At 35.7% G+C, this 25163-nt stretch overlaps 1 protein-coding gene and 1 long non-coding RNA gene across 7 annotated transcripts in view; one reads left to right on the top strand and one right to left on the bottom strand.

Annotated features, from left to right (window-relative positions):
- Window positions 1-25163, top strand: part of RALYL (RALY RNA binding protein like) — a 415465-nt gene that overhangs the window by 171544 nt on the left and 218758 nt on the right. Inside the window, exon 4 of one of the 6 annotated variants that reach the window (XM_083823399.1) lies at window positions 8657-8774. The exons of the other annotated variants lie outside the window; for them this stretch is intronic. The gene's annotated coding sequence lies outside the window, so the exon portion shown is untranslated. The remainder of the gene's footprint in view (window positions 1-8656; window positions 8775-25163) is intronic. 6 annotated transcript variants of the gene reach the window in all.
- On the bottom strand, window positions 8661-24462 carry LOC310893905. Its single transcript, XR_014579403.1, has 4 exons — window positions 24355-24462; window positions 14950-15380; window positions 10642-10691; window positions 8661-8880 (listed from the first exon to the last, which is right to left on the bottom strand). It is a non-coding gene; the product is annotated as an uncharacterized lncRNA (long non-coding RNA).

Below are 25163 nucleotides of genomic sequence, written 5' to 3'. Positions count from 1 at the left end.
AAATGCAATGAAGCCTAAGGGGGTAAGGTGAAGTGGAGGGTGATGTCATTCTCTCTTCTTTCTAACCCTTCTCCAAAATATTGTTCATGTCAATGGAAAGAAAAAAGAAAAAATGCTGTAGAAAAAGTATTTTATAAAGACCCAGCTAAATTATTTCTTTGCAAAGATTTCAAGATCAGATGCAATCTGATCTCTTTCAACTACAAATTTTAGATAAACACGAATTGTTCACAGTGAATTTTGTATGGACAAGCACCGAAAGAATTGCTTACCCGCTCTGCAGTTGTGCAGTTACTTGGGTTTGCTACATAGATATGAAAATTTGTTCTCTTTTTGTTCTGGAGTGGTATCTGCATGGCAAAGAATCACATTTGCTGAGAAGCTATGGCTCCTGGACCTATATCATATGACTCTTCCAAGGCAGTGGAATAGGTTAAAAAGTTGTCACAGGGGCTTTACTGATGAAATCCCTGTTACAGACACATTATATATATTTGGTTCATGGACTTTTGTCTCAATACAGTGGCACAGTACTATACACACAAACATCCTTCTGTTGCTTCTCAGAGCTGATATGCTTTCAGATTATTTCTGAGCATTGAGCTTCACAGGCACATGTTAATTTCAAATAAGGTGTTGTGCTCACATAGGTGTCTAAAAGGAATATATTCCATGTGATGCACATCTTGTTTTCCACTTGCAGTAGGCATGTTCTTTCTCTGAGGTGCTCAATGTTTGTTTCATTTTCTTTGATCTAAAATGAGGGATGATTTGAATATTAATATGATTTCAGTCTGTCATCCTCCAAGCACTCAGGTCAAAGGTATGTCTTGTCTAACCTTAGCAATCAGAGAGTAGAAGTCCTGAGACAAATTCTGACCTTCTTGCAACATGGGTTGCTACATCAAACAGCTTGAAATTGAGTTTATTCGTACAGCAGCAAGTTTAATGTCAAGTGCTTGAATGAAAATTGAATTAATTTGTTGCTTTCATTAATTGACCTCTTTTAATTTTCAAACTTTACATGTTTGTTTAATCTTAATACCTTTTGATTTATTCATGAAATGTTGCTCTTCTGCGCTTTGTAATAATCTCTGTCTATTCAAGCATTTTTAATGTGATATTCTCCATCCCAAGTTTTTAATGAGGTTTCTTATGTATGTATTTTTTTTAAATAAAAATCATGGAGGTTTTTTGATATTCATTAACTGAATGTTAGAAACCATGCCTGGTTAAGAAAATCTCATCAATGTAAGGTTCCAGAATAGGTCACCAACTGTCATTCCAATGAAATTTGCATGCAATGCTCCATTTGCAAGAAGTGCTTGTTTATCTTCTCTGGCATTTATTACAGTGATCAAGCAACTGAAATAATCTACATAGTATGCAAACCAGTTCTTTTCCCAGGAAAGTGTTCAGGCTTTTTATATTAAGGAAAAAAAAAAAAAAAAAAAAAAAGCCTTTCTGTAAGATAGCATAAGAGTTGGATCTTTTCATATGAAATTGTTGTTACTGTCATTGCAGGTGACTAGCCTATTTGGGACAATTAAAAGTTCTGATATTATGAGCTACATTACAGGTTCTGATATTATGGGTTACATCACAGAATTATTTTATAGTGAGTGTGTTTAGTAACGCAAAGGACTGCTTATTTGCTTGATGGTTAATTGGTGCCAATTCTACCAGTGTAACCACAAAGGTGAAAAAAAAAAAAAAAAAGAATTTGAGCTTTAGAAAATGGAGATTTGGGAATGAAATGAGTTCTTAGCTGAACTGAATTTTAGGGTGAAAGGTTAGAACATCTGGGAAAAGAAAGTTAACCGTACCTGTATCTTTATAGACATGAACATGAAGATATTGAAGGAGAAAACGACTGTAGTAAATTGTTGAAAATCACAGTCTGTAAACATATAAAAGGCTCCTTTTAGTCTTGATATGATCTTCTGAAAAAGCATTTCTTATCAGGTAAAATTATTAACTTCAGCTTTATAAAAACAAAAACCACCAGCTTATCAGAAGTTAACTGTTCCCAAATTACATGTTTTGTTGTGGATATTAAGGTGGTGGAAAGTGGTTTAGGCAAGCTTTACAGAATCAGACTCCTTTTTCTACTGTGCTTGATGCAAAATTCTACATGAGAATTGTGTGTCATGGAGAAAAGTCTTATATTTACAGAAGGAAACTTTGCAAAAGGAATAATCTTTTACTAAGTAAAAATATACTTTTTAACAAAATGCACAGTTCATATGGCTTTAATTATAACCTAGGAAAGAACAATATTTTTGAAACAGAACTTTAATAATACTGAAAATTGTCATTGTTGGTCTCTTAATTTACCCATTTAGCCTCGCTGACTTCTCTATTGAGTCACCTCCAGGGAGCAGTTCAGAGCATTAGAACTGAGATTCTGTCCCAGGCTGTCCTCAGGGACTGACTATGGAGCTTGGGGAGACCAGCTAGATATGTAAGGTGCAGATGTGTGGGAAGGAAGAGCAGGCGCATTTCTTCCTATTGTGATATTACAGCAGAGACTAAATGGAAATTATTCCCTTCTGGTGCTCAACACTCCTTCTCAAGTTAACAGGACTATTTGTCAGAATACGTGCTACTTGCATGAATTTTGCAGAGTAACCCATCATTCAGAGGTGCACAACTGGCAGATCACTGACTATTTCATGAAACCATCTTTTTAAAGAGCTTTTACATGATCGAAAGCAGTAATTGCACTTTGAAAATAATAAAGTTAGTGTCCTGTCATTGTTGTGCCATCCACCATTCCTTCAATTGTTATAACCACTCCTTGTGTCTTATCTGAAATTATATTGTAAATTCTCCATGGAAGGATTTGTCTCTTAAAATAACACTTGTACAGAGATTAGCATTTTGGGGTGCTGAACTTTAATGGAGTTTTCTGATCTTGCCATAACATAAAAACTGATCACCAAAGTGTGGAAAATAGATCCAGAAGGCATTTTGAAACCATGCAATCTGTTCCCCCACTCTGAAATAAGTTTAAGACATATGTCAAGAATGATGTTGATATATGTCTAACCTTAAAGATTTCCAGTGATGGAGATCCCACAGCTTCACAAGACAGGTATGTTCAGGTGCTTTAGTGTACAATTACATTATCTTTACTGTATATATTTGCTGATATTTTAGCCTGTATTCCTTTATTCCTTTCTGTAATTTAACATTTCTTGCTCTTTTCACCAGGGATATGGAGAGTATATTATTTCCTTTTATAGCAGAAACCTTTTAAGTGTTTGAAGTTGGACCATCTTCCCACTTGGTTGCAAATTAACTCCAAAATAGCAAAGAGAGGTAAAGAAGTTTAGGTAGGCAGGGTAAAGTCAGCAGATGAGACACTGAAATTTTCCTTCCAACCCAGTAAAACCCAGAATCATAAATTGTGTGGATAATTGTTTCAGTTGCATAGTTATAATAGGAGGTGCCTGACAGTGCTTCATGGACCACAGAGGACATCATAGGCATGGTCTCAAGGGCTTTAGAACTAATGTGGATGTTTCCACTTCATTACTTTCAATGGACCAAAGTCTTATCTGTCTGCATTAATGAATGGATACCCCTCTGGAAGAGATGCTACTGGTTATATTCTAATGATGACATAATTAGAGTGCAGAAATAGATGTGAGTGAGAGGACTGCCAGTGGCCATGACTCTAGGGCTCCTTGGTTTGACTGTGCACAAATACAGGTTTACTGAAGCATGGAAAGATAAACTGTATGGTGTTAGAGAAAGTGTCAGAGTGGTAAAAATGATTGCTTCTTAGTTAATTATTTATTTATTTGTTGGAATGCACTCAAGCTGAGGTTTTGGAAGGAATATAAATGTTGGATGCTTATTTTTCAACAATATTTTCATTTTAGATGATGTCTGTAATGTAAGATGGAGATCAGTTCACTAAGGTACCTGAGTAACTAAGCATCTACTGCGATAAAATGTGTTAAAATACATTATCCAGAATAATTAGCACTGCTAGTTGTAAAAGTAAGATTAAATGTGGTTTAAATGGCTCTTCAAAAGTAAGCAACAGAATGTGCCTACCAAAGGTAGGTTCCTAATAAAAGTAGACCAGAACCAAATTGCCAGTTCTTTTCAAACCATATGTAAACTAGATGTCCTGACTTGCTATCCCATTTGCTACAAAGAATATATTTCTTATGGATTTGAATTTTTTCTTTTTACATTTATAGATCCAATACTGTTAGTTGAAAAATGTCAGTAGACTAAATGTATAAATGATTTAATCTCTGCTTTTATCATTGGAAGTCATCAAGGTCAAAAGTGCATTTTGCATTCTGCTGTGATCTCTGTGTTCATGTATGATACATAGCTGTCCAAATTACTTATTGTGTACACATTAGCAGAATAATATTTGTGAATTACTGTGGAAGTGTTCCCTCTGCAGCTTGAAGTTTGCTGTTTGCAACTGATTGTTTGCTTTGTGAATTGGCCACTGTGGTCACATCATGTTGTGTTTGCTGCCAACTATCCCCCAGATCCCTGAGCAATTTCCGAGCAGGGTGCAGTAAACTGCAAGCACAGATCGTCAGACCAGTGCACATTCATACATGTATTTATGCAGTTATTTTGGTGAACAATGATTGAAAAAAGAAAATAGTTCTTCATCCAGTTCTGATAAAGAAAAAACAGTATTAATTCATTTGTATGAAGGAACAATTTGATTTTTGTAAATTTCTTTAAGTTCTAGGATAGCATTATATTTTGGCTGGTCTGTATATTCTGTTTCTAAGGCGTAGTGCCTTAGGATCTCGTACATTTTAATGAAAAGAAATATTTTTTCACCTCCTTTTAATCCCCCCAGTACCCAGACCCAGTTCTGACACTTACATAATTTAGCTAGATCTTGCATCTTGTATCCAGTTTATCTTGCTCTGAGGTTCCATAGAAATAACAGGGATCATTTCTGCAGTAACCTGTGATTCGGCTTTACTGAAGGTAGCAGAACTGATCTCCAAGTTGTTATAGAAAAGGTAAATTCACCTACGGATACCCTGAACTTACTGATAGGTTATGTAAGTTAGTGTAATTATTATCCCTTGCTACTTGCATGTAGAACAAAGCCTGAGACTGAGATAGTGCTTAATGAAGGGGAGGCGGTACTGCTGTCACCCAGGATGAGAGATTAGGGTGCAGTGCAACTATTCTCGTGTTAAGTGTCCCACACACTGAACAAAGTCTCAAAGGTCTGGTGGCACCACCAATATATGTCAGCTGATTTCAGTCATCCAATTATATCTGTCCTATGGCCGTGGTATGAGCTAGGCACCCATCTATCCAGAGCAGGAACTTCTGGCAGGTCTAAGAGATTATTAGTTTCTGATTTCCTAGCTGTGCCTTTGTAACTTTCTCTCTCTCTCTCTCTATCTCTCTCTTTCTCTCTCTCTCTCTCTTTCCCTCTCTTTTAATACAAGCATTGTAATAGCTCTTCTATAGATTTCCAGGTACCATTCTGTTCGCTACACATGTAAGTTTGTCAATTACTTCATTCTTTATTTTTTTTTTACTTTCTCAAGATAAAAAAAAAAAAAGAGAGAAATTAATGTTCTCGCTTGAAATTTAACTGTGTATTATTTTTGAACCCCATTTCTTATCTTTTAATATGTAGTGATCACAAACGTTATCAAATAAATGTAATTATGAAATCAAAAAGAGTAATTATGAAAATTTTTATGTAACTGATAGTATGGATGTGACTGTTTGGATCCTAAAGTCCAATTGTGGAATGTTTTCAACTTGCCATAAGGTGCCCTTTTAAAGTGTAAACTAAAATAGAATTTCAGCTATATAATTATTCTGATCTAGAGTAAGAAAGTGCATTTTTCAAAATAGCAACTCCCTGTCCTAAACTGTGTGATCTAGTTTAGGAGCTGCCCACCACGCAGACATATCTTTCTGCTCTCTAACCAACTTGGGTTGGCAGGGTACTCTGCACAACTCCTGATAGCCAGGCTCACTCCTTTCATAAAGGTGCAAATCTGCAAGGGATATTTCATTGTGCCTTATACGTTTCAACATATTCAGTCATTGTAGTCTTGATTGTCCTTCTCTAGATACAACTTTATTCAGTATTTCAGATTTTTACATGTAATAAGCCTTAGAAAGTAAAAGATGTAAAATGTATATTGCAGATTATTTTCTGATTGTGCTTTTCTTTTGTTGGCCATTCTGATATGAATAAGCTCTAGAAATGGGCGCAATTGTTGTACAGTTTTAACAGTTATTTCTGTAGTTTGCTGCCTATTCAATGGCACAATTCATAGAAGCTGGACTCTAGAGCACAAATAAAATATGCTTTTTTTCAAGTCAAAGGAATTTTGAGCATTATCAAGATTTGAAGGAACTTATTTAGTATCCATATTCAAAAAAAACACATCCAGGGGTTGTGAAACATCTATTTCTGTGGTGAAAATGTGATGTTTTGAACACATCCTTCTTCCCTACACACCAATACACAAGGTTTTATGAGTGTCTTTCCAACTCAGCCTCATTTTCCAGTGAATAACTAAAAGTATTTCAGTGGCACTGCTTTGCATGTGCTGGCCAGATATCTAGTAAATGTTTTGCTTTATTTCTCCATGGAACAACAAAATTTGGGGTAGCAGAGGTATGAACGTGAACTGAGCTTCTGAAAGGAACATAAGAATATTTAGCTGGGTAAGTGGAGGTTAAAGGTAATTCTGTAACACGATTCCCCCATCTTCACTTTGCTGCAATGCAGCTCTTCAGTCCACTGTGAAAGTGTAATAAAGTTTGAAGATTACATGTTTGATATCTATCATGAATATTAAATTTGCTTATCTTTTATTACTGGAGAAAACTCAAAGTCCACTGCATAGCTTTTTTTCAAACTAACAAGGTTTATTTTGTTAGTTTATTTTGTTACATCAACACATGTAAGCCATTATCTGGAAGGTTTAATTACCATGGATCCTTCTGTGTTTGGATTTTATTTCTGACAAAAAAAAAAATCATTATATGTTCATAAAATATTTTTTCTTTGCATCTCAGTTTACAGTATGATAAATTGTTTTGAAAATAGGGGGTTTTGACAGTTCATTTCTCATAATCTGTTTTCCATGCCTCCATAATATGAAAAAAATATATATTTTAAATTAAAAATTATAAAGTTTCAAATTCTAGGAGACACATACAAGGAATTCTAAGAGTGTCACTTTAAACTTTAAATCACTTCCTATAAGCAAGCAGCTCAAAACATTTGGAATCTTGCAGTTGCCATATAGTTGCATTAAAGGAATTTTGGCAGGACCTAACCCCTCTTGCATTCCAGCTTGTCCTCAGATATCAGAGGGGCTTAGATTCTGAGTAATGCACAATTTGGTGCTATAAGTCTGGTTGCACTCAATATACGAAATTATCCCAATCATGGATGCACAAATAGCATAATACACTTTCAGTCTAGTAAATGACCAGTATAGTTTATTACAGGTTCTTTTGGACTGATGATGATAAATACACTGTCTGCAAAGCATGTGCATATACCAGGAATATGACAAACACAACCAACAATACATGTGCTAACTTATGAAACTCAATAGAGACTTAGGTTTCCCAGGGAAGCACTTGTTATAGCCAAGAGTTCAGATCTTACCCAACAGGCATGCCTATGGGGGGAAGAGAAGTTCAGGACATTGACTGATCCCAGAAGTCAGCAATGTCCTTCCAACTTTGCGACGGTCACTTCTCCTACATTTTCCTTCTCTTGAGATATTTTTATACTATTTTCTTACTTTTAGGTGGAGCTTGAGTGACTCTAGTCATACGTGTCTTCGTTGTGATTGGTATAATTTTTTCTCACTTTTGTTTAAAGGTATAGGCTTGGAGAAATTCAGAGTGCATGCTCAGTGAGTTGCACCTTGGAGGCAGATAGCCTTTGGGATGGAGGTGTGTTTTGGCATTATGATGAGATTATAATGAGCAAGGTTCACCCAGAGGACATGATTTGGTTATCAGTTAGACTCAGGTCTGGCCATGAAGTCCATCAGTTCCACGGTACTGTCCAGTTCCCCATCCCTGCAGTGATAGCACAGAGCCTGGCAGCAGTATCTTCACTCCAATCCACCCTCAGTGCTCTATCTCTCAGAGTCAGCACACCAAGTTCCCCTGGTGTTACCAATACCTAAGGTTGCATTCTATGTTGCCAAGGACTATCATGGAATAGATTTCTTGCATATCTGCCGCATCTCACCCTCGAAGTTTCCTCAACACTGAACCTTCTCTTAAGATGTAGAAAAACATTTACTCTCAATAAGTCACCTCCAGCAATTATTCCATATAATTCACCCCATGACTATAGTCACTCAAGCTTCACAATATTTAGAAGGAATTGGAGATGGGTCTCAAAACATATCACGTGTTTCGTTGTAGCGAGGATTATCAACTACATGGGAAACACATAGACGAGTTAGGTGTTTTACTATAATCCAAATGTTTAACATAGATGGAAATTATCAATACGAAACACAATACAGTGAGTATTAATAAAACAATGGCAGAGTGAAGCAAGTTGTTAAAGATTCCTGTGGCAGTTGACAACCATCAAAAAAAGTGTCCCACCATTTATGTTCTCCATTTTCTTTACTCTTTCCAGTACCAGATGTATTTCTTCTACATCATGATGGACGGTAGTCAGAGGGTTTTGTCCATTTTCTCGAACTCACTTCAGCAGATGCTTCAGGTCTTCATGTTGTAGCAGTCTTCCCAGCATGGTGAGATTCATTCCAATAGAAGTAGGCAGCAGGTCGTAAATTAGCATGTAGTTGGGTTGTAACAATTGGCAAGAGGTGACAGGAGGTGAGTAATTAAAATAACATCCTAGAATTTTGGAAAAGTTACAAACACAAACATTGGAGTGATTACTTTTATCTACAACTACAGAATCACAACAAGTTCTCATACAAACATATCCTTTCTCAACATATACAAGTACAGTTGCTGGAGTTTTGTTAGGATGTATTTCAAAATGACAAATGTTTTGTTCTGTATACAGACAGATGTCTTGCGCCCTAAGCATGTTATTTTCACAAATGAAGCCTTTTTATTCATGCAGAATACATGCATTTGCATCAATCTTCTGCCACTTTCCTTCCTTTTGATGGGTCCATAATTTATGTTCCTTAGGATAAAGTATAGTTCCATTATGATTGAGTCCTAATGCAATGATTGGATATATATTGTATACTGTGGCATTGTTTACGGTGAGCATAAAGGTAATAATCTTATTGCTTTCTGCATAATAGGTAAAGTTGACTAATTGCTACTGTGCTTGAAATTCCTCAAATTCTGAAGCCTTATGCCAAATCAATTTTCAAATTTCAATAGGTAAGGTTCCTCCCTCTCCCTTTCTAATAATAGCTGCTTCTACAGACTGTATTCATAACTGCTCTTGGATGAAACTCAAGGCAACGGAGGTATCACCTCGGGTTTTTCTGAGGGCCTTTACAACTAATCGATGATCATTTTCTTTAATTTGTTAACAGTGGGGTAAAATGTCCAATAGAAGCCATTGACTTGCTCTTAAGGCCAATAAGAATGATTTTATTGTTCATTTCAATTTTCTTAGGTCATCTGTAATAGCAGTTATTCTACCCATTAGGACCTCGGCATCTATGTTATTTAATATCCCTAATCCTGTTCCCAGTAACCCAGTGGCATCTTGTGGCATGTGTTGAGATTGTTTGAGAGAATGTCCATGTAACCATGCCAACCAGCCAGTGTGAGCAGTTCTCAAAAAGGTGGTACATTTTGAGTTGATTTCTGAGATATCAATGTGCAGCACTAGTTCTACCCTTTTTAGAGACCAGCTAGGGTTAAAGTGGACTTGTTGTCCCATGTTTTTAATTATGTAAGGACCTGTTTGGAAGATGTGAGGAATTAGCTCAATAGGAGGCTGAGTTGGTAAAAATAACTGTTTAACTTCAGTTTTGAACTGGAGTGCCATGCTGAAATGGCTCTCAAAATTAGTCCAGGAACACATTACAAGCACTGAGCAAGATATAATAAAAGTGTACCAACATTCACATCCATGGGGACAGACATGTACATGATCAAAGTCCTATTTGAGCTTACTCCCAGTAAATTCTGTAGTAATCTGGGAAGCTGTTGTGTGTGTATTCAGTGCTATTTTCAGTTTGGTACCCTATTGAAATGGTATCTCTGCTTTTCCTTATTAGAAATAGAATCTGCTGATCTTTGTCCTCATTTTTTGTAACCCATTCCCATTTAGAAAAGTTAAAACCGTTTCATAATGCTACCACAGACAAACTTAGAAATTTCTGGGGGGGAGTTCCAAATGTGTACCCATTATAGCTAGTGTAAGCATGGATCCATGACCACCCTGTTTAACATGTATTCCATATATTTTATGAATTAATCAGCCTACTCATGTTTGGAATACACTTCAGCCCCATGCATAACCATAGTGGCCAAGTTTAAATTTTCTTTGGTGGAGCATAGTCCCAGACTCCCAGTGTATTTAACATAAGCTTGGGACCATGGCCATTCTGGGCCCTTCTGGCTACATTCCAAAAGGAAATGCATTAAGGTGAGGGTAAAACATAGTATTATCAATTCGACCTGCTGTTTTATCATTCTCCAGCTGTCCACATGCAGATCAATCAGGATTCCTGTGAACACAAAATCAAAGAAAATATGTTTGATTGTATTCAGCCAGCAGTGTCAAAAAGAAGGTGAGATCCATTCAGTGCACTTTTCCTGAGCAACCTCTGGCTTCCCATGCGTAGGAATTTTGGGGTGTAGTTAGTACCATTGGTATTGTTCCAATCTAAGGCATTTTCACCGGCATGATCTGGCCTGCATAAGAACCAAAAGGGTGTTTCCCTGGTTTTGTACCTGCTTTCGTTACCACATTTATGGCAGAAATGCAAAAAGCTTTCATCTTCAGACAACCATCTCTGCTACATCTATTATTTAATTGATAGATGACATTAGACAGACATTAGACATTTTTTTAGGTAGATGCCATCCAGGTTTGTAAGTTTTAGCAAAATGCTTGACCAACCCATTTGTTCTCTTAACAATACCATTTGCTTGTGGGTAGTATGGGGTGTGAAATACCCACTGGATCCCTTCCTCCTTTGCTCAGTCTTGTACTACCCTGGCTGTAATGTGTGATCCGTTATCACTCTGAATTTCCTCTGGAAGGGGAAGTGTACTAAACCATCCCTTCAGGCTATGGACTGTATTTTCTCCTGTGGCATCTGTAGCATCTCTGGCCATGGTAATTCCTGAGATTACTTCCACCCCAACCATTATGTATTTTTTGCCCCTGAGGGTCATAGTGGGCCACTATAATCAAACTGCCAGGATATGCAGGGGAGACACTTACTTGAGTGGTCTTTGTTAAATTGCAAACAACATTGTGAACAGGCAGTCATGTCTCATTCACACATCTTAACTGATACAGACCATCCTACAGCCTTCCCAGTATAAATCATCTCGTCCAGTGTGACCGCATTTAATGTGTAACCATTCAAGTAAGTGTTCCCATTCTTGATCATCATTTATGACATTAATTTGTTGCAGTCACATAAGGCTGTCTACCTGTTGGTTAAACTGGGCAGTAATCGAGTTTGAATGATCATGTCCCTTCACCCACCCATGTTCATAGAATCATAGAATATCCTGGGTTGGAACGGACCCATAAGGATCATCAAGTCCAACTCCTGGCACCGCACAGGTCTACCCAAAAGTTTAGACCATGTGACTAAGTGCACAGTCCAATCTCTTCTTAAATTCAGACAGGCTTGGTGCAGTGACTACTTCACTCAGGAGCCTGTTCCAGTGTGCAACCATCCCCTCAGTGAAGAACCCCTTCCTGATGTCCAGCCTAAACTTCCCCTGCCTCAGCTTAACACCATTCCCACGGGTCCTATCACTGGTAATAATGGAGAATAGGTCACCTGCCTCTCCACTCCCCCTCCCGAGGAAGTTGTAGACTGCGATGAGGTCCCCCCTCAGCCTCCTCTTCTCCAGGCTGAACAGGCCCAGTGACCTCAGCTGCTCCTCATATGTCTTCCCCTCTAGGCCCTTCACCATCTTCGTCACCCTCCTCTGGACACTCTCCAAGTTTCCCATCCTTTTCATGCTGTGGTGCCCAGAACTGCACACAGTACTCGAGGTGAGGCCGCACCAGCACAGAGTGGAGCGGGACAATCACTTCCCTTGACCGACTAGCAATGCTGTGCTTGATGCACCCCAGGATACGGTTGGCCCTCCTGGCTGCCAGGGCACACTGCTGGCTCATATTCAACTTGCTGTCAACCACAACCCCCAGATCCCTCTCTGCGGAGCTACTCTCCAGCGTCTCGTCGCCCAGTCTGTGTGTATGGCCAGGGTTGCCCCATTCCAGGTGCAGGACCCGGCACTTGCTTTTGTTAAACTTCATGTGGTTGGTGTGCCCTTGTTCATGGTGTGCCCATGGGCATGGTGTGCCCATGTGTGCCCTTTGTTCTCCTACCTCCAGCAATTGCTTCCGACTATCAGTTTCCCAAACTGGGATTCTGTTTACCTGTCAGTCATTGACTGCACAGTGCCCTATCCATTTGGTGGCTCCCTTAAAAACAGTGTATGAATCAGTGTAAATATTGCTAGCAACATGTTGTGTGGCTAATAAGACTGCTCTAAGTTCCTCCACCTGTGCACTCCCTTTACCTGTTTCATTTAATCTTTGTCCTGTGGCTGATTCTAATGCTACAGCTTTATATTTCCATTGGTCAGGATAACAAAACATGTTTATATTTGGTTACCAGAGATGGTGGTATTTATACAAAGGTTTAAATCGTATCAATTTTATGAAATTCTGGACAATTTCTCTCTAATGAAAAGTTAAAAAAATAAAAAATATGGATAAAAAAAGCTTATATGTGTTTAAAAATAATATATATAGCTATAGAAAGAATCTTGAATAAATAACTTTGGTTTGAAGTTTTAAGTACAGCTGCCAGTGAGAAGCTCGGAGAATTTATCTGCTTTGTAAAGAATTAGTATCAGTGCTATTGCTTGAAGTAATTGTGTCTTTAGAGGTTTGTTTGTTTACTTGTTTGTTTCTAGTTAGGATGCAAAGTTGATCTCAGAAGTTGGGCAATGCCAGATTTTTCACTGCATTCTTTCAAATCTAATTTGCCCTGCTTTGGGCTATATGTCATTAAGCAGTCTTTTGATTAAATTATTCCATGTAGCTTATTTCCACAGGATCACTACTCCATTCAGTGCCCAGGATAGAGAGCATGCAGTTAAGTATCAATAGTGACTGTTTTTTCTAATTTCTTCAGAAGTGGCTCTTTGGCATTCAAAACATATTTTGCATATAGAATTTTTCATTTTTTCTTAAGTTTTGCTATTGCACTGGTCACTACATTAGCTGAGTTCTCTACTCAGAAAATGTGCTTTTTTTTTGTGCTGTATTGCTGGCTGAAGACATTATTCTATTTTCCTATGGAAACAGTCACATAAATATTAGAGATTAGGAGCGTCTACTGATTTTGAGTCAAAATTTGAGACACTTAGGTCTAGATTCTTCAAGGTATGTAACATTATCCAGAGCTTTGCATTTTCTAAGAGATGTTGATAAAGAGTGAACTTTCCCAGACCAATGTATATGACCTAGAAAATTAGGAAAACCACTTCACCAGAAATGCCCATCAGTACACCAGCAAATTAGCAAATTAGAACAAGACTAAAATTTACCGTGTATGAAATGAGAAGCTGAATACTGGTGATTACGTGGCAAAAGAAAGTTGATTTAAGTACCACATACTGTGTAACAATAGCATAGGAAGAGAAGGAAGAAACAGATATTCTGGAGTCCTATTGCTTTCACTATGAGCATCTATACTCACACTACAGACTCTTATTTATTTTGCTGGTTCCAACAAAGGAGAAAAGAATAAAAAATGTAATAATTTTTATTGCAAAACCTGATTCACTCCACCACAGACAAATACAACGCATTCCATGTGAAAGAAGCAGTGTTTTTAGTATCTCTACTGTTTTTCTAACTTGGGATTTTTTTGTGTGTGTGCATAACGAATGTTTATGAATGGGTAATATTTCTCACCATAGATTTAAACAGAAGCTTTTGAATTTTTTTAAAGTAACTTTTTTTCTTTGGCAGGGAGAGAGCACCTAGGAATCTTCTTGTGAGAGGTTCTTGTTTTCTTGTTTTCACACTCCTGAAAGAAAAATTACTCCATCTATAAATGTTTTTTTCCTGAATTCAACTTGTTTTTCTGCTGTGCTTTTAACCATTTTGATACTGTCTTTGCTGAGCTTTCTGTTTCCTTTCAAAGTTAGACCCCTAGTGTTTCAAAGCTCGATTTCAGTATATCATATTTTTGCAGTTACTTGTTCGAAGTCTGGAGTTTTTGCTGGTGACATTACAAAATAGAACCCAGGGAAGTTTATGATTATGTCTGCTGAGTCTAAGGCTGCTTTCCTAGTTAATGTATGACACTGACGTGTTTCTGTTATTCAGTAAGAACAGTTGCTCAGCTGCAGCAAATTCCCTTGCTTGTTAACCACCTTATTTCAATGGGTCCCAGAGTGGCAGTCAGCTGAAGGGAAAAACATCTTTAAATAAAGAGGTTCTGTGCATTTCCAATGAGAGAACAGAGATCATAAAGGAAAATTAGGGAAAGAAGCAGTTACATCTGTTAAAAAAACACAAAGATGGAAGGTAGGAAATGACAATGAAAGATGAAAAGCTGAAGCTAATTTCATTTCCAGAAATCATGTTAAACCAAATCATTTTATGAAGCACTGTTATGTTTCTGTTTTAATTTTAATTCTTTTATACTTACCAGGTAGTATCCTAAACTTTTAAATAATTCAATGGGAGCTTTGGGTACGAAGAGACTGCCCTACCTTGACATTGAAGAACAACTGTTTCCTTCTGGTTGCCCATGGCTGACACTGTGCTCTTGAGGGTTGTGGAGAGCTCCTGCTCCATTCTTCTCAGTCAGGACAAAAAGAGGGAATCCCAGACTGTGGTAGCTCCTAGAGCAACTATGCTAGTGCTTCTTTTTGCACTGCAGGTACAAGCTGCAGGAGACATGTTTTTAATTTTCTATATCCAGGTTGACGCATTTGGCAATATCAGCCTCATGCAATCACAAGCATTCAGTGAAAACAATAGTAGAAATATTGATGAGAAAATAATTTGGTTGGAACTTGGGAGAGGCTGGACAATTAGGAATGTCATGTGGGTATATTTTCTACTTTTTTTTTTTTTTCCCCAGTGGTCTGTCATGAGGGGTTGTGATGGGGAACAGGAAGGTCGTTTGCTGTTCTGAGTGCTGTTAGAAGGAAAGAAAAAAATCCAAAATGACATAAGAAGTAGGTATAATTCATCACACTATTTCAGTCAGAAATTGCTGCTACATGGACTCAGACTATCTAATGGCTTTTCACAATCAGCCATCTGTAAGTTTACAATTGATATGGTGCCTGTAGTACTTACGTTTATTTTGAAATACTGTATAATGTCACAGTGTTTGGAAATACCTACAGTGCATACTGTGTAACCATAAACTGTATAAATGTTGGGGAGGATTGAACTGATTGAATTTTCTTAAAAAATAAAATAAATAATAATATTTTTTTAAAAATTGTTGAACCTTGTTGAAGAGGCAAAGCCAGAATGGAATAAGGTTCATCCAAGTCTAGGTAACCTTGTGTGTATCCTTTTAAAGTTGCCCTCACACTGTGAACATTCTTGGTCTTTGAAAAATTGTAACAAACAATCTTGGTGACAACTTTAGTTAATAGATATCAAAAGGGAATGAAAAAAAATAGTCATAAGAGAGATTTCATGAGAAGATATAATGGACTAATTCTCTTAAAAGGATCTTCATTCTCCTTTAAGCCTTTCTTTTAACCACTTTATCTATATTTCTTATGTATTGCATTTGTGTGTAAGTACTAGATCAGGACTTAAGACCGAGTCTATATTTATATAAAGATATTCTGAGACAATAATAACAATTATATAAGTTTGCTAGTTCATTGTTATAGTGGAATAGAAAACCTCCTTCGCAGATGTTCTGAAAGCAAATCCATTAATGTTTGTGAGGTGATGCAAATTTGTAAATGTGGAACATTCTTTGAAAAATTTTGAAGCAGCATCACTTAATCTTATGTCAAATTTATCATATTATTTCAGCTTGAAAAATGGAGAGAGAATAATATATATAGTGACAGACACTTACTAAAACAGCTTTTTTTTTTTTTTTTTTCTGTAAGGTTTTAAACTGTCTGAAGTCTTGTTTTTTTGGTCTTCTAGCTTTTATCCAAAACAATATATTGCCCCTACTTTTTCATTTTGGCCTAAGAGGGAAAAAAGATTTTTGTTTTAAATTGACCTGAACTATCTATTTTTTGTTTTGTTTTATTTTTGTTTGTTTGTTTCCCTCACTTTAATCAGCAACAAATTGAAAATTCTTCAAACTTTTTTCCTGGAACAGATTTTGATATGAGAATATGGAACAGGTATTCTTTGGCACCTTTTATGGCATTTAGTTGATTCTATAATTACTGAATAACTAAAACTGTACCTCAGTTTGAAAGTTGTTACTTTTTAACAGTTCTTTAGATATCATCAGCTAGAAAAAGTACATTGTACATGACTTCAATACATATAGTAACCTCTCTTTAAATTGTATATGTTTGACTCCATAAACTATATGTTGAGAGAGAGAAGGAAAAAGTATATTAGAATTTAAAGGATCATTAACCAAGCTCATATCAGTTGTTTTATAATCCTTACAGTTGAGTTGTCTGAGAAAGAGCTAATATTTTCACATTTGCCATCACAGTGCTTTCTACACAATTCTGCTACATTTCACTCTTCCAAAACCTCCTATATTTCAGGATTCTACATCAAGGACAATGGAATTCTAATTGTTTCTGAACATTTTAAACTGTCCTTCTTCCTAAACCAAGGGCACCACTAAAGACACAGTTTCTAATGCTTTGAAGGTGTTTTTCTTTAGTTCTCAGTCTAAGTTTAGTTGAGGAAAGAAGTTACAGAGACATAGAAACAAGAGAGAGATGTGATATATTTTCATAGAGTTCTAATGGTCAGGGAATAAATTTTCTTATCAGAGGTTTAGGATATTACATGTTTAAGTCTCTTTTGCATGAAATTTAAAATTAAACTGCAATTTAGCAAGCTAGTCTTGAAGAAAAAATTGTCCTCTCACTTTATTTGGGGAGGTTTGGCAAGTTTTGCCTCCTGTAGAGGACAGGCCTTGCCTAGAGTTTTTCTATTGTAACTCTCTTTCCAAGATCAGATCTGGAGGTGGGAGATAATTTTACATATCCAACATATGAACAAATTGAAAATGTTACATTAGATATTTTCCCTTTTTTCTAGGTAACTTCTTGGGAACAATTGTTTCAGTAGCCAGATATTAAGCTGTGCAGAAACACTTCTAAATGTTTATGCTTTGCAAAGCAATTGTTCTTCTGGACAAGATTATTTCAAATCTGTGAGTTAGCAACTGTAACTAAACTGCCTGTATTACTCAAATCTTTGTGTAGATTAATGTTACCTTTCACACTCACATCAAACAGCCTAAAATGTAAGTTACAAACCTCAGGATTTAGTGGTCAGACAGGAAAGAAAAAAAAAAAAGGAAAAGAAGAACAAGATTTTTGACTGTTTCAGTCATCTTTACTCTCCTTAGAGTGTAGACTGAAGGATCTACCTTGGGTGTTAGTCACAGTATTTCACAGGTCTCTGGTCTACCACTGCAGCAAGGAAAGCAAGAAATGCTGCAGAACTACAACATTTGTTGAAGTTGTGAAGATGCATATACACAAAACTCCTAATTCATCATGGACTGCTATTAAAGACCTTAATTTCCAAAAGAACTTCACCATTTCAAAACGGATAGCTTGTTCAAAGTATTGTCAACATATTGGGAAACGAGGAAAATGCATCAAATAGTAGGTTGTTATTTTTATATTACCAATATGTATTAAAAAAAATGCCAGAATTTTTCCACTCTTTCTTAAATGTGTTTCTTTACACTTATTTTTTACTATATCCTTTGGAAGAGCTGACAGACAGAAGAAATAGGTCAATAAAATATATTGGAAACATCTGAGGAGATTACTTTTGAGAAATACCCATGTTGTGAGATTTCATCCAGATCCTTCTCCAACTGTGACAATCAACAATTTTGTTGTGAAGACACATCATTTTATAGAAGCTGATAGCACTTAACTTCATTTATGGAAAGATTAAAGATAGGCTTGAAAGTCACTTGTTGATTAAAATGAAAGAAGGGACTAGTAATAATTTCCTCAAATACTCTTTCTTCTTAGGGGTCCTACCTCTTTCTACAATTACAAATATAAAAATGTAACAACAAAAAGCATTAAATCATAACATTTTTTGCTGTAAGTATATAGATTCCTACATAAATTTAAATTCCTACATAAATTCAACATGTTCTAGCTTAAGAGTACAGAGATTATTACAATTTCTCTTCAAAATGTTACTTATACTTCTTGATTTTCCCTTCTGGTTTCCACTCCACATCTGGTAAAATTTCCCAATTATCCGGAGTTGAATAGCTTATAAGAACATCTGTAATAACTACATAATCAATATCAGAGAAAACATTTAGATGTTCTTCTTGTTTTGCAGGGATGGATAAAAATGATGAAAGATTATTTTAAATTTTACCAGTTATTGATGACGATAGTGATGTTTCTCAGCTACAGCTCACTCTCAGAATTTAAAATTATTCCAGTGATTATTTTCTTCAAAGGGACTTATGTAATGTATGCAAGAATTGACAAGCAGTTTTTTCCTTCCTTGACAGTTATCATCACTTACACAAATGTACTGCTTGGTCTTGTACTACTAATAAAACAGCTGTGCACATTTGGAAAGGAATAAGATGCTTTTTTAAGGAATATTTATTTATATAATTATTTTCCAAAAAGAGTATTAAAACACATTATTCTATTAGGAGAATAACTAGCAATACTAATGGAAATCAAACACTCAATGTTGAATGCACTGCAGCTGGAGAACTGAGACTTGCATATTGAAAGACCAGTGATGGTCCCTGCTGAGTATGTTTTAGTTTCGTAATGATTAGCTCTGTCAAATAATTAATATTTGTTGATAAATCCAGTATCACATGTTCTAATTAGTTAGGATGACAGGATAACATGGACTGAAAATAATCAATTTGAGCTGCTTAAGCTGATCATTTAAAGTAAGGAAAATAACAAAAGCAACTTTCTTTCATAGATTTAATGCACATTTATATTTAGCTTCGCTTGCTTCTGTCTTTTTGTGGTCTTTTTGTATTTCAACTCTCATACACAAATTTCATTGGTATGAAAGATTTCAAAGTTATTTGAGTTTCCTAAGCAAATTTCATGGAAGAAACACACTAAAAGTCAACTGGAAGGAAACAATAACATTGGTAATACTAGAACAAATTAAATCTAGATGAACTAGATAAAGTTAAAGAAAATATAGAATGTTTAATATTGAAAGTCAAATGCTTTCAAAAATCTGCTTTTAACTGATCTATATTTACAAGAAGAAAAATACTCAATGCGTGTTGTCAAATACCAAATCTTAAAGTGAATCTGTTTGTATTCACTTGGGGGGGAACATAGAAACGTCAAAAAATCTCTCCCTTCAGTTTATATTCTTTCCTGCCCTAGATAAGTCAATGAAAGATTCACTGTGGTTTAAAGCAGAGTTATATTAGTAATGAGTTCTTCTAATAATCCCATCCTTTAGACTAGAGGTTAGATATTATGACAGCAAGAGCTTTAGAAAAAATCTTTAAAGGGTTGAAAATTTGAAGGATAAATTATTCATTTGTAAATTATTTACTTTAACTAGTTTTCACTGCACTCCTACTAGATACTTTACAGCTCTACAATGTGATGTAGGAGATTGAATGTAATCAATAGAAAAAATATATAAGATTCATAGGGATGTCTCTTTACACTCAAATTTTTCCTATCTCCTGTGATCCAAGGGAGTATATTTAAAGTTTATAAAGTATATACTTTATATACATACTTTATATGTGTATATATATACTTTATACTGTAATAAGGTATATTTTATATAGTATATACAAAGCATATTTATCTAAAATATTCTGGATTTTAGTGATTTCTTTTCCACTGGTGTTTCTAAAAATAATCTTTGTAGGTCTGGAACCTTTGGCTTCAAATTAAATCATAATCCACTCTGAGTTTTGAAAAATTAGTGGAAATATTTTCCTTTTTCTTTTTTTTTTTTTCCGTGTTCCAGTTCATCTAATGTGGGAAGAAAAAGTCAAGTATTGCCTGCTCAGTTTTACCACAATCATTCTTTTCTAGTCTTTAAAGATGCTGTACGGCTTAAAGATCCAGTGCTGTTCTTTTTGAAGTGTGTAGACAAGTAAATATTCAGTTTTATTACAGTTAAAATTTTGCTGTTTTCATGTTGTTTTGGGGGATATTTTTTTTCCACTGACTCTGGCAGGGCCACCGTGTCACTCAGAGTAGCAATAAAGTTAGTTCCTGATAGAAAGACAGAGTATGTTCACCTCAGGTGCTACTGTACTCAGTGCTTACAAGACCACACTCTTTTAGGTATAACCCAGAAAATATATATATATATATATATATATTTATACACACACACACATATAGTATAAATAAATCAGCCAGCGTCTAGATAGGCCCTCATGAAGAGAAGACAAAAGCACTGGAAAATTTTATTTTAGTGCTGAGGAAAAAAAAAAAAAAAAAGGTTGAGGAGGAGGAAATGGTGTAGGAAGGACTCAGCAAAATAGAAGAAACAAAACAGACTCAAGTAAAAAATGATGTAAAAAGGCTCTGGCAGAGTAAAATAGATGCGGGAAGAAGCAGAGAATATGTGAGATAGATGATTAAGGAACCAGGTGGAGAAAATATTAGAGTTTTGTTTCCATTTAGTACAAGGAAAGAATGACATCTTAGACTTGTATCTGATTTTTTTTTTCCCCCTGATGTGTCTCTTTGCAAGGGGTTAACCAAGAACAAGAATAAAAAGCCAGCACCAAATTATAGCATTCAAGTATACATAGATTTGGATCACAGTGGCTGAGTTACATGATGACATGAAACTATTAGGCATTGTCCTGGAAAATCACCCTTTGCTCAAATAACATACTGCTACAAAAGATATGTTGACAAAGGTTTTTGCATGGTTTGCATCAAAAACAAACAAACAAACCTATATTAATATGTATGATTAATGTTCAGATAATGCTTTTAGCAAAATATCTTCGTCATATTGTTATTTCATTGTGTTAGCTTAAATGATTCTCTAAAATAGCCTTAAGTAAATAAAACATTTATCCAAGCAAGGACTATTATCGCTGTGTTTGGGCATCAGATGTCTACTACATTAAAAACATAGATTCACCAAGAATTACTAGTATCCTAGACTAAATTAAAATCTCACTTGTATCTACCTGCTCCAGTGAAGAACTTACTGCTGAGACTACATAGATTGAGAAATATTGGAGAAAACGTCCTCATCCAATTTTTGTTTGTTTTTTCACAAAATGAAATGGTGAAGTGGAAAAGACGACATTTTGTGTATATTTATAATGCACTTGAAAGACAAAAATGAAAATATAGTATGATTTTTGGAGTTCTTTGTGATATACAATATTTGAACACATTTATTTTAATGCATTGCTTAACTTGCCTAGCTTTTTTTTTTTTTTTTTTTGTATGGGGCATAGTGAAGGCTTTCTGATCTCTCAGTAACAATGACAATGTTACAATGCTAAGTTTCATTTATTTCCGATCTCAGCACAGAACCGAAAAACAAATAAACAGATATTAAAATTGCTTATGCCTTAAAAGATAAGTGCCTATTAAGTTTTTAGCTTGAGAATTCCCATAGACATAACTAGTAAGTAAAAGTCAATTGTTTTTTGAAGATAGTCTAGGAAAGGGGCTGTAGAAGGTAAAACATTGAAGCTCCCATGTTACAATGATTGTTAAGAGGGCCCAACAACACCCTCAAGAGACAGAATACACATTCTAATTTTCAGCAGCAGAGAACCGAATTACGTTTTGCATTGTCCCAGAAAATGTCCTAAACATTGAACTATCAGCTAAAAAACAAGGAAGTCACTGCAGCTGAGTTTCATGTCCTTAATAGAAATGACAGAGGAAAATTACTGAAATAATCTCTACAGGCAAGACAGGTCAATGAATGCCTAGTTAGTGAATTTGGGCAGATTTAAGCATGAAATATATATCAAGACACTCAGCCTTGAAAAGTTTTAAAGTGATTTCTGCAGAACCTTAGACTACTTGTAAGCTTCAATGTCAGAAACTGAAGTGTAATTAAAATTCAGGTGCCTGCAGGATGAGATGACAAAGTAGAAAAACATCATCAGACAGTTTGGGATTCATATTTACAATGTAGCAGAAACCCAGGAGAATCTATTTATAAAATTTAAAAGGACTTAGCCCATGTTTGCATGGCTGTGGTGGAAAAAAAGCAACTCCAGTCAGATCTGAATAGGAGGCTGATTCCTAGCATCATTAGATTCCAATTTTACTTATATTTTTCTCCATCAGATGCCTATATATATATATATATTCTTCTTGTATATGATGGAAACTTTCATAATCATGTGGGTAAAATTCAATTGCCACACTGTAGACACAATTTACTGTAATGTTTGTCAAGGAAAGGAATTTCAGATAGCTTGTTGCATACTATCAGTGGTGAGAGAACCACTTGTTTCAGGAATACCTTTGTAATCCTAAACTTTGGTAAACGCACATTAGATTTAGTATGAAAAGATAGACTAGGCTTTCTAAACAGACTAGAAAGACATTCAGGTGTTTTGTGGTGAATGGCAGCCTATTACTTTGGGTTACTGGCTCAGGGTGTACTGCATAAGCTAAGCAATTAAAACAAGGCTCTGCACTGACGTGGTGTTCTACCACACATTGCTTGCAGATTTACTCGGGTTTTAAAGATACAGTTCGTGCAAGACCAAGAAAAAAAATCTAGACAAACTTAATAAATGGAGTAAAATATTAAGATAAAATAAAAGCACAATACACCAGTGACTGCGTCATTTTGGGAAAGTTACTGGCAGAGCTAGGGTCAGATATCAGGATTACTTGGTTGTCAGTACTAGCTTTTCTTCCTGTGAGTCAGATGCACAATATGGTCATCTGGTGTAAATATCCAAGACAGACATCCGAAAGGGACAATGTGGAGTAAATGAAATAGAAAAAGCTGGTTCTAATTTGCCTTTGATTACAAAATCCGAGTATTCTTAAATACCTGTCTCCATTATGACAGACCAAAATTGATTTTGACCAACTAATATGGAGGCAAATTGTTGTTAAAATAACCATACACATAAGATACAGGAAAGGTTTTTTTTTTAAATATAGGTAGAAATATTATGGACAGGGAAAGCAAAGATATCACTAATCCTCAAACAAAGTCCTGGCTGTATACTTCCTATTAAACTTTCTAGTGTTGCAGCATTTTTGTGGTGTTTTGCATGCTTTCATTTTGTTCGTGTAACAACCCACTGAGCTGGAATATCATCAGTATTATTGCCAGTTGCTTAAGAAATAGAAGAAGGTGGAGATATTAAGTGACTTGCATAAGGCCTCTTATCAAGTCTGTACCAGAGCTAGGATTACAATTCAGAAGCTCTTTACTTCTTGTTTGGTGTTCGGCAGCCTGGACCGTGACATTCCCCAAATCCAATTTCAAACTCTTGTAAAATAATAGAAGAAACAGAAAGGAGCAAAATAATTCTTGCCTACATAATGCTACCAACAGTTTTCTTGGAAGCTTCAGTGGAATAAAACTGGCCATCTATGAACCTCTCATAACAATTCCACAAGTAATAAAGATGGTAAGCTACATTAAAAAAGCAAGATATGTTTGCCCAAAGAATCTTCTTTCCATAAGAATTATATGAAAAATTAATTTATATTATCCTAACTATGTCTAATGTCACGTCCTAAAAAAAAAAAAAAAAAAAAAAAGTAAAAACAAAGAAGGTTTAGAAAGAAAATTTTATTGTAGAGGAAACATCTGACCATACCACAATTATCCTTAGCAAAACTATATGTTTTGCTGATTAAAATTTCAGAAGATGTTGTACTTTGAAACTGTAAACACCCCTGAGAGCAGAGAGAACTGCTGAAGTCTATTAGGAAATTTAGAATTATAAAAATGATAGTAGGAGACTGTCTTACTTGCCAAGGTTCATTTAATCTTCACAGTGATATGAAGCTGAAGAGGAAGCAAAAACGCACAGGAAGCAACACTGCTGAGTGAGACCAAGAAATCCTGGTGAACATGAGATTAGCCTGAAATGTCATATGATAGTAAAAATAGCTAAGATTGTTTTTAGGCAATTCACTGTATCATGAAGCTGCCAAGTGAAGAAAAAGACAGCAATCCTGCTGTACCTTTTACTGTCACTATACCTACAACTGAATTCTGAAATCAGATTCAGGCCACAGAAACTGTAGAAAGAGAGAGATGCATTAAAAATGATTAAGAAGTCAGCAGGAATGACTGATGAGGGAAGATGAAAATAGCTTGCTGTATGAATGATAAATGACGACTCAGAGGAGATGAGATAGCTGGCTACAAATAGATCTGGACAAAAGGAAAAGTCACGAGCTTCTGTTCTTCTGTTTGCCTTTTTCTTAAAAAAAAAAAAAAAAAAAAAAAACAGGAAAAGGAAGAAATCTTGCTGAGTTCTAACTCCAAGAGCCTGACTGACAGCACATACAAGCTGTCAGTCCCAAGATGAAATGTTTCCAGGATAGATATATCCAACACATATATTGCAACCACAACATGTTAAATAAAAGTATACAAGTTAAACCTTTATTTGACTGTCTTGCATTTGTGTCAAAATGTTCTTCTCATACTCCCTTTCCTGGAGACATCTGAGGTGAGAAATTATCTGAGGGATTATCTGAAGGCCCCTTTCTGGAATTTGTGAAGTTAGCTTGGTTTCTAAGGTACTCAGGTATTCACTGGAAGAGCATTT

The sequence above is a fragment of the Anser anser genome (assembly GCF_964211835.1).
Source record: "Anser anser genome assembly, chromosome: 2".
Lineage (NCBI taxonomy): Eukaryota > Metazoa > Chordata > Aves > Anseriformes > Anatidae > Anser > Anser anser.
This window is presented reverse-complemented; position numbering and strand designations above follow the sequence as displayed.